The sequence below is a fragment of the Triticum urartu genome, chromosome 2A (assembly GCF_056163025.1).
Source record: "Triticum urartu cultivar PI428250 chromosome 2A, HENAU_Tu73, whole genome shotgun sequence".
NCBI classification, from domain to species: Eukaryota; Viridiplantae; Streptophyta; class Magnoliopsida; order Poales; family Poaceae; genus Triticum; species Triticum urartu.
Genome location: NC_141874.1, coordinates 342481741 through 342497831, shown reverse-complemented (window position 1 = coordinate 342497831; position 16091 = coordinate 342481741). Strand labels below are relative to the sequence as shown.

At 45.7% G+C, this 16091-nt stretch overlaps 1 long non-coding RNA gene across 1 annotated transcript; it reads right to left on the bottom strand.

The window, feature by feature from the left end:
* Positions 1–5527: 5527 nt before the first annotated feature.
* Positions 5528–8693, bottom strand: LOC147985031 (uncharacterized). The gene is made up of 2 exons (XR_015616384.1): positions 8242–8693; positions 5528–7236 (listed from the first exon to the last, which is right to left on the bottom strand). It is a non-coding gene; the product is annotated as an uncharacterized LOC147985031 (long non-coding RNA).
* Positions 8694–16091: the final 7398 nt, after the last annotated feature.

Below are 16091 nucleotides of genomic sequence, written 5' to 3'. Positions count from 1 at the left end.
GGCACACAGGGGGTGATTTGGGGTTAAGGATGTTCCAAATCAGCAGGGAAACGACGGCGAGGCGTAACACATTGGAGACGGTCGTGCGCTCGCCTCCGACGATCGTTCGAGCGGCGGTTGGCACGGACCGGTCGAGGGCCTCGCCGCACACTCACTGGAACAAACCGTAGGCGCGGGGACGGTCGAAATCGACCACCATGTCGGCGGCGAGCATCGGCAGAGGCACGGCCTCGTCGGTCAGGCGTCTACAGGGGATGTGGAAGAGAGGGAAGAGGCCAGGGGGAGCCGGATGCTCACATCGTTGCAGAGGAGAGCTCGGGGAGGCCGGAGGAACCCTGCTGGCGAGGTCCGGCGGCCGAACGGGGCTGTAGGCGCGAGGAAGAGCAGAGGGCATGGGGAGGCGCGACACGGGGTCGACGGACTCAGCACGGGGCAAGGAGGAAGTCGGGGCACGCGAGGTGGTGGCGAGCTTCACCGGGGCGGGGCGCGAAGATGAAGGCGGCGACTAGTGGTGCTGCAGGCGCGATGCGAGGACGACGAAGAAGCTGTGGGGTGGAGGTGGCAGTCCTCGAGCGCGAGCGTGCTCGCCGAGGCCGCGAGGTCGAGGCGGCGAGGGGCTCCGGCGAGGTCGCCGGAAGGACGCGCGAGCCCAGGGGGGTAGGAGGCGCATGGGGTGGCGTCGGCCCGATCCCGATCTAGATCGGGGGAGGGGCAGAGGGAGGACACGAGGGAGAGGGGGATCGTGGCGTGGGGGTGTACGCTAGGGTTTGGGTATAGGAGTGGGCCGGCTGGGCCGCGTGGGTGGCCAGCTGAGCCAAGAGGCCCAGCGGGGGGGGGGGTCTTTTGTTTTTTTGTCTGTTCTTTTTCCTTTTTTACCGTTTTCTTTTATTTTACTTTTGTTAGTTTAGTTTCTTTAAATTACCAAGTTAGCACCTAAATTAGTATTATCAAAATAGGCCACTTCCAAGCCTAGTTTGGACCCAAAATTATTTAGTTTAATATTTTAATATTTTCAAAAGCAAATAAATTATTATTGTCGCCATTGTTTGTAATTACTTCAGGGCATTTAAACATTTTGTAAAAGGTTGGTTCGAACACCAAAATAAGTTAGGGATTATTTGCCACATGATGAACATTTTAGTTTTCATGTTTGAAAACTTTTATTGTCTGCCTTTATTCTAATTTTGAAATTTGAACTGGGTTTCAAACTGACGCGAGTTTATCAATAGTAATCGAGGTGACGTGGCTTCATTAGCGGAGGTTCACTATAGCTTAATTATCCGGGCATCACAATTCTCCTCCACTACAAGAAATCTCGTCCCGAGATTTAAGGGAGAGTCTAAGGGGGAAAGGTTTTGGTTACGAAATTCTAGCTAGTGTTCTCGGTCTTAGTTGATCTTCTCGAAGTGGTTGATCCATTACATTGATGTCTTTATTTTTCTGCTTGAGGTCAACATGATGCAGTCGGAATCATTTTTTCGGGAACTCCATCGTACTTCCGAAAGAATAAATTGTGGGTATGTTCTAGGAGAACGGACCTCTGCAAGGTTGACTATCTGGTAGCTAACATCGGGGACGGCCGCGGAAAGTAACTCTCGAACTGAAACTTAAGAAAATATCGAGAGTAAAGTAAGGAGGTACCCTGATAAGTTTCAAGCGGGTAGGCAATCGTTTGGTGCCTGAAACAACATGTGAAAGGGGTTCAAAGCAACGAGAATAAGTATTATGTATGATACCATAATTGATGATCTCTCGGAGGGTGGCTCGTGAATTACATACGAGGTCACGCTCGAGGAATAACTTTGGAAACCGGGGGTGTACATAAGAGTTATGTTTCGATCTTGTGGAACTGTGGGTTATGGGCCCACCATGTGGGTTAAAAGTAGGATGGGCGGAGACGTCTTGCGTGATCATGCAAGCAAGGCATGTCAGGGGGTAGCATGTCGATTTATGTCGGCAACAACGTCGGTACCAAGGGCGAGGGACGAAGAGAACCATTCTCCTGCTCGTTGAACGAGGCAGACCAATAGGCAAAGTTCTCGTCCATCGGTGGTTACTGGAAAGTCATCAACAATAATAACAGGGTCTTGCTGACAGAATTGTAGACCGAGGTGTTTACATAAGTAGGATAATTTTACTGCTTATATCCTATAGACCTCCAGAAAGGTTAAACCAAACAATGGAAAGGAAAAGGTGATCATTAGATTAAACAGAAGAATGGAAAGGAAAATGTGTTTAAAGACATATTTCAAGGGTATATCCTTCCCAAGGACAAGCAGAGTATGATATCCATGACCGGATATAATGTAGAAAACTCTTAGGTAAGGTGCGAGAAATTTCATGACATTACCCATATAGTGGGGTTTGGGTAATTGAGCAGGAAACATTTAGCATTGGGCTTCAAATGTTCTGGTTGATAATCGGAGTACCACAGACATGCTTCAAGATAGCATTGACATGGTCAATTGGTAAAGATCAGACTTTGGATACTCAAAGGACTCATCAGGAACAACATATAGAATAAGTCTTATGATTTCCTCATGGAAGAATTGTTAACCTTGCTAAATAGGAAACTGATAACAATAGGTCCCCCAGCCAGGTGTGCTAGGCATGACATCACCTTACCGAGGTATATAAAGATCAATGCTATGACTTTTGGAAAATGTTCCAACCAGCATATCTGACAAGTTTCACATCTGATTGGTGTCAGGACACCTCAGACTCAGGATGCTTGAGAAGAAGAGGTGCAACACAATTGACGAGACGACATTATATGATTCCTGAGAAATTTTCTATGGAAGCGAATTCCGAACAAGGGTTCATCACTAAATCAAGGAGAGGTGAGGAGGTGACTGATTGACTCAACGACAATCCATTGAGATTTCCAAAAGATGGATTTCCACAACTATGTGAACAAGGAGATAACATTAGCTAGATCAAATGACTTAATGATGTATGCTCGAGGAAAACATACACAGTTGCACCCGAAATATGGGCTAGGTAGCATGATCAATGTTCGAATGATGATTCAATAAGCCATAGACGTAGAATGAAACTATAGACCAATAACTTCAAAGCAATAGGGTTGCTAGAAGTTTAGAATTTACACATCATAGACCATTTGTTGGTATTTCGGTTAGAAACAACACAGGGACCAAGAAATGAATGGAGATGGCGATAAGTATTACTACATCAAGAATTTCTTAAGAGGTGGTGAAATTCTCGCGACATTCTTCACATAAAAGACAGTGGTACCCAAGGTAGAACATAACATAAGCTAGATAGCAAGGAACTCAAGATTCAATCCAAAACATGAACAAGTTTGTGTTAACAGAAGGAAATAAAGTGCTTGATGATAACACAAATCATCGAGGGCAAGGTTGGTATTTCTCATCATGAATTCGATATACATATATATATATATCTTGGAAGAGCTTAGGATGTTGATGATGATCACGACACAGTTGTCGAGAGATTTCATGAAGATCTAATCGTTCGGCGATGACATCAAGTCAAAGGAATGATGAAGCGAAAGGTTATTGGAACCACGCGTACGACACAAACTCGGAATCAACCTTATTGTTCGAGGTGAAATGACATGACAAGGAAGATCGACGTAAGCTTAGCTCATCATCAAAATTTATGCTCCGGGAATAAGGACCAGGTAGCACAGTTAAAATTAACACTAGCCGATCAGGCTAGGAATGACGTGATGGAGTATTAAACTCCTCAACAATACTGTAGATTCGATTCACTAATCGGCATTCTCTATTGACGACAACCCAGAACCCGTGGAGTGATTATGACGGGGAAAGGTACTACTTCATCAAAAATTCATAAGATGAAGTGCAATGGGTTGATATCCTCAAGATACCAGGGGGTAATACTCGAAGGTAGAACAAAATAGAGGTTGGGCAGGCGTACTGATCTGCAGAAGACAAGTACTTTAACTTGTCCGAGAAATAGAATCAAAGGAGAACAATCATGGTCAGATCCACGGTTCCAATGGATCAATTCACAGATACCAGATGATACTTATCAAAGAAATAGTTATTATTACAAGAAGCTTCCATGATAGGATCTACATCGTGTCCATGGGCATGAACACAGAGTTCAAGGTCGACTCCCACTTCTCTAATGCATAACATTTCTTTCACTTCTCACCTTCAACGAAGTTGTGTTGAAATTTTATCTGACATAACAACAGTAGACTATGACCCGTAGTAGTTTCCGGGTTCACACAGATTAGAAAAGGCATAGGTTCAACCCATCAGGGTCTATTAGGAACATATACCACAGACTTCAGGAGTAAATAACACAAGATCAAAAGCATAGCATGGTTGGTCAATCAGAGGATAGGATTTACCAATGGAGTAAGAACTTCCAAAGTGATTGAATATGAAGAACGCTATCGGATAAAATCCAACAAAGGATCCGATGGTCCTCAAGGGATCTGATGTGAGCATCGGTACTCAACCAGAGGAAGAAAGAATTCAAAGAGATCAGATTATAGAAACAACTGACTAACTCAAAGCTCAAATGCAAAGGAATTATGAATTCCAAGACAATGGATCAGAAGCAATGCTCTGATTAGGGATGGATAAGTTGAAAAGCCTTAGGGGTACAATCGACGGTGATTTGAGTGGTCGAGAACCAACTCATGTTCAAAATGACGTCAGAGCCGGAAGGATGAATTCTAGGATCTGATTGAGGATTACGAGCATTCGCAACATATTGAATTAACAGACTCAAAATGATAATGACAAGGGATGCCATTAAGATTACGAGACATATGGGATTAACCATAGTGCAAGCAAGCGAGAATTATAAGAGCAATAGGAAGCTCAGGATTTTTGGAAGATCAAATAGCATTGCAAAGAATTTTGTGAAACACATGATCAACGGGGAATGAGAGGATACTCGATAAGTGCAAGGAATTATCCGTAGGGGTATTCCCGTGGAAAGGAACTACAAGGCAGTAGGCACAAGTATTCTCAGAACAATAGAGAGAATTTGGGGTATCTTGTAATAACAAGATCAACGGGGAATGATTGTATGAATATCAAGTGTATGTAGTTATCCATAAGGATATTATAGTGGTAGGGAATTGCAAAGGCGATGAGGACATGTTCTCGGGAGAACATCAGAGAGTGCCTCTAGAATCTTCTGGTGCACCAAGCAATCATCGGTAATAAGGTGCTCTCCGGGTAAAAGTCATCATGAGATCCCAATGTTAGATTTAGCAAAATTCATTTAACCCGAATAAAAGAGAGACCAGAGTCCCAGAGTATAGACGAGGAAAAAAAAGATCCTAATACCACCCAATGGTGACGTGGGCCCGTAAGCCGCACAGCCATGCTAGTTAAAAGTTTTGCAACGACTAGACTCAACTTCGGCCAAGGAGTTTGGAAGGGGGATTCCTACAGGCAGTCGGCTCTGATACCAACTTTTGACGCCCCTGATTCAATCGTACACTTATCATACACGCAAACGTGTACGATCAAGATCAGGGACTCACGGTAAGATATCACAACACAACTCTACAAATAAAATAAGTCATACAAGCATCATATTACAAGCCAGGGGCCTCGAAGGCTTGAATACAAGGGCTCGATCATAGACGAGTCAGCGGAAGCAACAATATCTGAGTACAGACATAAGTTAAACAAGTTTTCCTTAAGAAGGCTAGCACAAACTGGGATACAGATCGAAAGTGGCGCAGGCCTCCTGCCTGGGATCCTCCTAAACTACTCCTAGTCATCGTCAGCGGCCTGAACGTAGTAGTAGGCACCTCCCGAGTAGTAGCAGTCGTCATCGACAGTGGCGTCTGGCTCCTGGGCTCCATCGTCTGGTCGCAGCAATCAGGTATAGAAAGGGGAAAAGAGGGAGCAAGGCAACCGTGAGTACTCATCCAAAGTACTCGCAAGCAAGGAGCTACACTACATATGTATGCATTGGTATCAAATGGAATAAGGGTATCATATATGGACTGAACTGCAACATGCCGGAATAAGAGGGGGATAGCTAGTCCTTTCGAAGACTGCGCTTCTAGTAACCTCCATCTTGCAGCAGGAGAAGAGAGTAGAAGGTAAGTTCACCAAGTAACATCACATAGCATAATCCTAACCGATGATCCTCCCCTCGTCGCCCTATGAGAGAGCTATCACCGGTTGTATCTAGCACTTGGAAGGGTGTGTTTATTAAGTATCCGGTTCTAGTTATCATAAGGTCAAGGTACAACTCCAAGTCGTCCTGTTACCGAAGATCACGGCTATTCGAATAGATTTACTTCCCTGCAGGGGTGCAACACATTTCCCAACACACTCGATCCCCTTTGTCCGGACACACTTTCCTGGGTCATGCCTGGCCTCAGAAGATCAACACGTCACAACCCTACCTAGGCACAACAGAGAGGTCAGCACGCCGGTCTAAATCCTATGGCGCAGGGGTCTGGGCCCATCGCCCATTCCATACCTGCACGTTGCGTACGCGGCCGGAAGCAGACCGAGCCCCCTTAATACAAGGGCGAGCTTACGGTCCAATGCGGCGCGCGCCGCTCAGTCGCTGACGTCACGAAGGCTTTGGCTGATACCACGACGTCGAGTGCCCATAAATGTCCCCGCGTAGATGGTTAGTGCGTATAGGCCAGTGGCCATACTCAGATCAAATACCAAGATCTCGTTAAACGTGTTATCTTGAAATAACCGCGAACGCCGACCAGGGCCAGGCCCATCTCTCTCCTAGGTGGTCTCAACCTGCCCTGTCGCTTCGCCACAAAGATCCACACAGAGGGCCGTCGGGAAAGTATGTCCTTCCAGCCCCCACTTCATGAATCAACCGCGGGTACTCCTCGAGCCAACCCGACTTTAGTCATCACATGTATCATGTATAAAGTATATAGTATATACCCGTGATCACCTCCCGAGTGATCACGGCCCGATAGTATAGCATGGCAGACAGACAAGAATGTAGGGCCACTGATGATAAACTAGCATCCTATACTAAGCATTTAGGAATGCAGGTAAGGTGTCAACAGATGTAGCAACAATGGCAGGCTATGCATCAGAATAGGATTAACGGAAAGCAGTAACATGCTACACTACTCTAATGCAAGAAGTAGAGAGAAGAGTAGGCGATATCTGGTGATCAAAGGGGGGCTTGTCTGGTTGCTCGGGAAGAGAGAGGGGTCGTCAACACCATAGTCATACTGGGTAGTAGCGGCGTTGATCTCGGTGTCTAGCGAGAGAAGAGGGGGAAGAAACAATAAATATTTAAGCAAACAGATGAATAGAGATGCATGACATGACAAGTGTCGGTGCTAGGGGTGCCCTAACATGGTATGAGGTGGTACCGGTGAAGGGGGGAAACATCCGGGAAAATATCCCCGGTGTTTCGCGTTTTCGGACAAACGAACCGGAGGGGGAAAGTTGCATGTTCGGTATGCTAGGGATGTGTGGCGAATGAATGAGTTGCATATTCAGATTCGTCGCATCGTTCTGAGCAACTTTCATGTACAAAGTTTTTTCATCCGAGTTAAGTATTATTTTATATTAATTTCCTAAATTTTAACAATATTCTAGAATTTAGTGGATTAAATATTAATTCGAAATGAATGAATAAAATGCTACGGGTACCCAGGATTGTACCCAGTTGTTCAGCACAAAGGATGACAGTGGGCCCAGTTGACTTGGTTAACCAGCCTATCAGCAGAGGCTGACATGTGGGCCAGAGGGTCCAGTCAGCAGTTGACTATGTCAACGCTGACTAGCCAAGTCTGACCGGTGGGGTCCATTTGTCATACTCTGATGTTAATCTAAATTAGTTAGTTAAATTAATTAGCTAGGTGGGGCCCCACTGTCGGTGTCATATTTTAACTGAACCATTATTTAACAGACTTATTTAGCTATGAACTAATCTAATTAGATAGTGGGCCCATAGGTCAGTGGCACACAGGGGGTGATTTGGGGTTAAGGATGTTCCACATCAGCAAGGAAACGACGATGAGGCGGAATGCATTGGCGACGGTCGTGCGCTTGCCTCCGGTGATCGTTTGAGCGGTGGTCGGCACGGACCGGTCGAGGGCCTCGCCGCACACTCACAGGAACAAACCATAGGCGCGGGGACGATCGAAATTGACCACCATGTCGGCGGCGAGTAGCGGCAGAGGCACGGCCTCGTCGGTCAGGCGTCTACGGGGGATGTGGAAGAGAGGGAAGAGGCCAGGGGGAGCCGGATGCTCACATCGTTGCAGAGGAGAGCTCGGGGAGGCCGGAGGAACCCTGCCGGCGAGGTCCGGCGGTCGGACGGGGCTTCAGGCGCGAGGAAGAGCAGAGGGCATGGGGAGGCGCGACGCATGGTCAACGGACTCAGGACGGGGCAAGGAGGAAGTCGCGGCACGCGAGGTGGTGGCGAGCTTCAGCGGGCGGGGCGCGACGATGACGACGGCGGCCGGTGGTGCTGTAGGCGCGATGCGAGGACGACGAAGAAGCTGCGGAGTGGAGGCGACAGTCCTCGAGCGCGGGCGTGCTCGCCGAGGCCGCGAGGTCGAGGCGGCGAGGGGCTCCGGCGAGGTCGCCGGCAGGACGCGCGAGCCCAAGGGTAGGAGGCGCACGGGGTGGCGTCGGCCCGATCCCGATCTGGATCGGGGGAGGGGCAGAGGGAGGACACGAGGGAGAGGGGGATCGTGCCGTGGGGGGTGTGCGCTAGGATTTAGGTATAGGAGTGGGGTTATCCGGCCGGGGTGGGCCGGCTGGGCCGCGTGGGTGGCCAGCTGGGCCAAGAGGCCCAGCGGGGGGGGGGGGGTCTTTTGTTGTTTGTTTGTTTTTTTGTTCTTTTTTCCTTTTTTTACTGTTTTCTTTTATTTTACTTTTGTTAGTTTAGTTTCTTTAAATTACCAAGTTAGCACCCAAATTAGTATTATTAAAATAGGCCACTGCCAAGCCTAGTTTGGACCCAAAATTATTTAGTTTAATATTTTTATATTTTCAAAAGCAAATAAATTATTATTTTAGCCATTGTTTGTAATTAGTTCAGGGCATTTAAACATTTTGAAAAAGGTTGGTTCCAACACCAAAATAAGTTAGGGATTATTTGCCACATGATGAACATTTTAGTTTTCATGTTTGAAAACTTTTATTGTCTGCCTTTATTCTAATTTTGAAATTTGAACTGGGTTTCGAACTGACGCGAGTTTATCAACAGTAACCGATGTGACGTGGCTTCTTTAGCAGAGGTTCACTTGAGCTTAATTATCCGGGCGTCACAATTCTCCTCCACTACAAGAAATCTCGTCCCGAGATTTAAGGGAGAGTCTAAGGGGGAAAGGTTTTGGTTACGAAATTCTAGCGAGTGTTCTCGGTCTTAGTTGATCTTCTCGAAGTGGTTGATCCATTACATTGATGTCTTTATTTTTCTACTTGAGGTCATCATGATGCAGTCGGCATCCTTTCTTCAGTAACTCCATCATACTTACGAAAGAATAAATTGTGGGTATGTTCCAGGAGAACGGACCTCTACAAGGTTGACTATCTGGTAGCTAACATCGGGGACGGCCGCGGAAAGTAACTCTCGAACTGAAACTTAAGAAAATATCAAGAGTAAAGTAAGGAGGTACCCTGAGAAGTTTCAAGCGGGTAGGCAATTATAAGATGCCTGAAACAACATGTGAAAGGGGTTCAAAGCAACGGGAATAAGTATTATGTCTGATACCCTAATTGATGATCTCTTAGAGTGTGGCTCGTGAATTACATACAAGGTCACGCTCGAGGAATAACTTTGGAAACCGGGGGTGTACCGAAGAGTTAGGTTTCGATCCTGTGGAACTGTGGGTTATGGGCCCACCATGTGGGTTAAAAGTAGGAAGGGCGGAGACGTCTTGCGTTATCATGCAAGCAAGCATGTCAGGGGGTAGCCTGTCAATTTATGTCTGCAACAACGTCGGTACCAAGGGCGAGGGATGAAGAGAACCATTCTCCTTCTCGTTGAACGAGACAGACCAATAGGCAAAGTTCTCGTCCATCGGCGGTTACCGGAAAGTCATCAACAATAATAACATGGTCTTCCTGACAGAATTGTAGACCGAGGTGTTTACATAAGTAGGATAATTTTACTGCTTATATCCTATAGACCTCTAGAAAGGTTAAACCAAACAATGGAAAGGAAAAGGTGATCATTAGATTAAACAGAAGAATGGAAAGGAAAATGTGTTTAAAGACATATTTCAAGGGTATATCCTTCCCAAGGACAAGCAGAGTATGATATCCATGACCGGATATAATGTAGAAAACTCTTAGGTAAGGTGAGGGAAATTTCATGACATTACCCATATACTGGTGTTTGGGTAATTGAGCAGGAAACATTTAGCATTGGGCTTCAAATGTTCTGGTTGATAATCGGAGTACCACAGACATGCTTCGAGATAGCATTGACATGGTCAATGGGTAAAGATCAGACTTTGGATACTCAAAGGACTCATCAGGAACAACATATAGAATAAGTCTTATGATTTCCTCATGGAAGAATTGTTAACCTTGCTAAATAGGAAACTGATAACAATAGGTCCCCAACCAGATGATCACGATTTCAGAGCCTCCCCGTTGTGTCTTCTAGCCTAATTTTGTTGTGTTCTTCCCCAATTTCAAAAATCCCCACCAAAAATAGGCCCCAATTTTTTTTGTGATTTGTTGGTTTGATGAGGTTTTGTTGGATTTGATCCATGGATTTGCTTGGTTTCGAGTGGATCTAGCATATCCCCAAGTTTCCCCACTTTCCATCCATGAAATCTCTCCAATTTTGTCATTGGAATCATCAATTTCCGCCCCCAGTTCGAAAATTTCCGCCCCAAACGAGATCTGGAATCATCGGGCCGGACATCCGGGCCAAAGGCCGGACATCCGGATCCTGGACGCCAAATCTGCTCGGTTCTGGACAGACAACCCCGGAAATCCGGGCTCAACCCTGGACGTCCGGCCCTTGTAACTTCAGCCATCACCGTTTCACCGTTTTGTCCATAACTAATTCATCCGGAGTCTGATTTTTGCGTTCTTTAGCTCGTTGAAAAGCTCTTGACATCCCCTTTCCCACAAAAATACTACCATTACCATTTGACTCCATCAAATATTTGGAACTTTGGCATCTTTGCCAAGGGCTTCCACCATAACTTCCGCAAAACCACCATAGCCTTCTGCAACCTAACCAATTTTGTTCTCCTTAGCATTTGAGGTTGTTTGAGCTGTGATTTGAGTCTCCTAAAGTGTTTAGGCTACTTAGGGATGATTGCTTCTTCATCAACCACCACCACCATAACTTCCGCATAGGCTTGCCCACCGTACACTTCCACCAACCCAACTTAACCCAATTTTGTTTTTGTTGTGAGTTGAGTCTCCTAAGGTGTTTCGGCTACTTAGGGACCATGCTTCTAACTCCGACACCGTGTATAGTCCACCACCTTACCCTCCACTTCCACATTGCGTCTCAAAACCCATCATTGCCATTCCGCAATTCCTTTGGGCTTCCACGTGACCACCACCGCATTCCCGCTACCACCATTTGACATTTGAGGTTTTGAGTTCATGGTTTTTCCGTCTCCTAAGGTGTTTCGGCTACTTAGGGACGAGTCTCCATCATCTTGGTATCTCCATCAAGATCATCGCCACTCATCATCGACACAGACGGTAACCTTCATATCATCTTGGTATCGTGGTATCCCTCCATTGTATATTCCCTTGCCATTGCATTGATAACCCCTAGCCCATTTTGCGTCACTTACTTATCGAGAGTATTGCCGGCAATGTTACTTGTGCACATTAGTGATCTACACCATACATTGCATACATACCATATCATATTGGTATCATATCATCCCTTGTGTCACAAGATTGTTCCCGTATATACCCAATTGCTATCTTGGTTTGTGCATTTCGCATTGTGGCCATATAAAAAAATAAAAAAAGAATAATCTTTTAAGCAAAAGAGTGAACAAAGAGCTTGTAAGCAATAGCCATAGCATCATACCACATTGCATATCTGATCATCTTGGATCATAGTACCGGAACATCATACATAGCATACTTGGGATAGAAAGTTGATACATTTTGCATATCATAGGTTGTGCACAAGTGTCGTATCCACCTATAGAGCAATCGTGCTAGCGTCTCTCTTGAGTTGTGATGAGGACATCAATACCATTGTTACACCCACAACCCCTACTGTTACATATACTGGACCAATTACTAGAGCTCGCGCACGCCAATTAAATTACCAGGTACTTTCGTTTCTTGGTAATGATTCTAATGTTCATGAGATTATGATGCTGCCTAAATTGGATACATTTGTTTTGCTTACAAATGAAGGGCCTAGCTTGGAGAAGGATGAACATTGGAGCAAGAACACGCATGGAGTTGATGGCATGTGCAAGAGGATCAAGAACGGAGTTACAAGTGATGATTTCAGGACTTTGAAGCCGCCATAAGGAGTGCATGAAGCCTTGGACGAAATATACAAGATGCCACTTCATAATATTCGTCCATAGGCTATTCTAGGTGCTGCGTCACCTTATTAATGGGCCAGGCCCATGTAATTTCGAAATACTTAAGTATAGGCTATTTTTAGAGTCCGTATGTGTGGGGAAACAAGAGTTAGGGTTGGTTTCGGACCCCACCCTCAAGGGCCACGAAATTCCCCCCTCTTCCTCCATATATACAGCCCTTAGGGCGTCGTTTAGACTTTGGGTTTTGTTTAGATTAAAAGTTCGCCATAGCTGCAACTTCGCGTACTTCGTTTGTGTCCAACGACCAGACCAAGACGTCACACAACCCCACCTTGATCAATAAAGCTTTCATCTTATATTCGTAATATCCAGATTGCAATCTCAGTTTCTTGCTTGTTCTTCATTTGCTCGCAGGAAACAGACCCTCGTGGTCAGGTTGATCGTGCTCCGGCGTGGTCAATAACCCTCGGAAGTTGGTTTAGCGATTGCTAAGGCGCAACGTCTCGCACGTTCATAGTCGGATCGTCAAGGTCAACTCCCACAGAAAACGATAGCCACCATATCATCGAAACATCGGGACACCTTAGCCTCTATCAAGTGGTATCAGATTTCCAGGTTGCTCGATGAGATTTTATAGTTTTTCGTAGATTAGATCGAGTCTGTTCTTCATACCTACAGTCCACGAAAAAGCCACACACAAAAAAATTAGGGTTAGTTCATCATATCCGAACCAATCTGAGCCTTTGTATAATCTTTTTAGGGTTTTTGCTTTGTTGAATTTGCGGTTGCATCGTCGTGTCAAGTTGCTGGTCTTAGAGTCTAGTCTTTTAGAGTTTCGAGTTCTGGTCATAAGTTGTCACGCCGCCGCCGCACCATCATCATCGCCCATCTACCACTTTTGCTTATCCGCCACCGCTCTGAATCCATATCCATATACCACGACCAATCCGTATCCATATACCACCATCAATCTCTATCCATATACCACCACCGCTACCATATACCACCACCGCTGCCATATACCAGAACCATATATCCACCACCAATCCGAGTTCTTCTCATATTAGGTTTGTTCTTGAGATCAATCTAAATTCCGATTCGTGTTTCCTTGCCTGCGTAGGTCTCGGGAAAAAAAAAGAGTCTGGAGACCCCCGGGCAGTTTTTAGGCCAAAATTTTCACGGGCAAATTTTTTTTCCCTATCCTATTTTTAGACTTTTCTGAGTCTTTTGAGCCACGTGCCATCATAGTGATTTTTTGTCGCACTTCTTCGTCGTCGCTCCCTTGATTTCCGAAAAGAAAGTGAAAAAAAAATTCCATGCCCATCCTATCAGTTTGACGAGGGAAGAGTTTTGAGACACTCGCCATTATAGTGATTTTTCACAAAAAAAAGAGGAGCGCAAAAAAAAGAGGAGCGCAAAAAAAAGGAGAGCAAAAAAAAAAGAGAGCGAAAAAAAAGAGAGAGTTCCAGAGTGTGCTTTTCCCTTATTTACGTGCAGCGCCGTGATTTTGTTAGTGTTCTAGGCTCGCGTCTCTAGCACGGTCTAGCCTAGGACCAGCACAGTACCGTCGTTGAGCGTTTATTCAACTTTGCATCTCTGAATTGATTATTGCTGACCCTTTTTGCTACCATACTATAAGCCTTCCCAGCTCCACATACATCTACGTCGTGCGTTTGACTCTCCCTGGCAATCGCCCTATCCAAGCTTTTGAGAGTTTTGACTACAACGGTTGCCGATCACCGCCTGCTGCTGGGTAAGAACTGGTAAGAATTTGAGATTTGCTTGACAGATTTGTGACACCCGCCACCACCACCACTTGTTAGTAGTCTGTAGGATCATATTCTTGTGTGTTTCTATTGCTGCTAACCATGCCAGGATCACAAGCCGACGAGACTGACTGGGAGAACTTGACGAACAAGGAGCTTCATGATACGTTTCAGCAAATGATGAATGGACAGGTGCAAGATGTGATAAACAGATTTGAAGAGGCCATGGAGAAGATAGATGGCATGGAGAAGACGTTTGAAACAAAGCTCTATAACAAGTTTGCTGAATTGCTGTCGCGTTTTCCACCACCACCACCGGCTGCTCCTGCCGCACCTCTGCAACAACAGCAACAACACCGACTACCTCCACGTCGGGAAACAGCCCTCCGCCGAGCGAGCCGTGTCCCTCTTCAGTCGGGCCAAACTGCTGGTGCTGCTGATGAGGACATCAATACCATTGTTACACCCACAGCCCCTACTGTTACATATACTGGACCAATTACTAGAGCTCGCGCACGCCAATTAAATTACCAGGTACTTTCGTTTCTTGGTAATGATTCTAATGTTCATGAGATTATGATGCTGCCTAAATTGGATACATTTGTTTTGCTTACAAATGAAGGTCCTAGCTTGGAGAAGGATGAACATTGGAGCAAGAACACGAATGGAGTTGATGGCATGCGCAAGGGGATCAAGAACGGAGTTACAAGTGATGATTTCAGGACTTTGAAGCCGCCATAAGGAGTGCATGAAGCCTTGGACGAAATATACAAGATGCCACTTCATAATATTCGTCCATAGGCTATTCTAGGTGCTGCGTCACCTTATTAATGGGCCAGGCCCATGTAATTTCGAAATACTTAAGTATAGGCTATTTTTAGAGTCCGTATGTGTGGGGAAACAAGAGTTAGGGTTGGTTTCGGACCCCACCCTCAAGGGCCACGAAATTCCCCTCTCTTCCTCCATATATACAGCCCTTAGGGCGTCGTTTAGACTTGGGTTTTGTTTAGATTAAAAGTTCGCCATAGCTGCAACTTCGCGTACTTCGTTTGTGTCCAACGACCAGACCAAGACGTCACAGAACCCCACCTTGATCAATAAAGCTTTCATCTTATATTCGCAATATCCAGATTGCAATCTCAGCTTCTTGCTTGTTCTTCGTTTGCTCGCAGGAAACAGGCCCTCGTGGTCAGGTTGATCGTGCTCCGGCGTGGTCAATAACCCCTCGGAAGTTGGTTTAGCGATTGCTAAGGCGCGACGTCTCGCACGTTCGTAGTCGGATCGTCAAGGTCGACTCCCACAGAAAACGATAGCCACCATCTCATCGAAACATCGGGACACCTTTGCCTCTATCAAGTGGTATCAGATTTCCAGGTTGCTCGGTGAGATTTTACAGTTTTTCGTAGATTAGATTGAGTCTGTTCTTCATACCTACAGTCCACGAAAAAGCCACAAAAAAAAATTAGGGTTAGTTCATCATATCCGAACCAATCTGAGCCTTTGCATAATCTTTTTAGGGTTTTTGCTTTGTTGAATTTGCGGTTGCATCGTCGTGTCAAGTTGCTGGTCTTAGAGTCTAGTCTTTTAGAGTTTCGAGTTCTGGTCATAAGTTGTCACGCCGCCGCCGCACCATCATCATCGCCCATCTACCACTTTTGCTTATCCGCCACCGCTTTGAATCCATATCCATATACCACCACCAATCCGTATCCATATACCACCACCAATCTGTATTCATATACCACCACCGCTACCATATACCACCACCGCTGCCATATACCACAACCATATATCCACCACCAATCCGAGTTCTCCTCATATTAGGTTTGTTCTTGAGA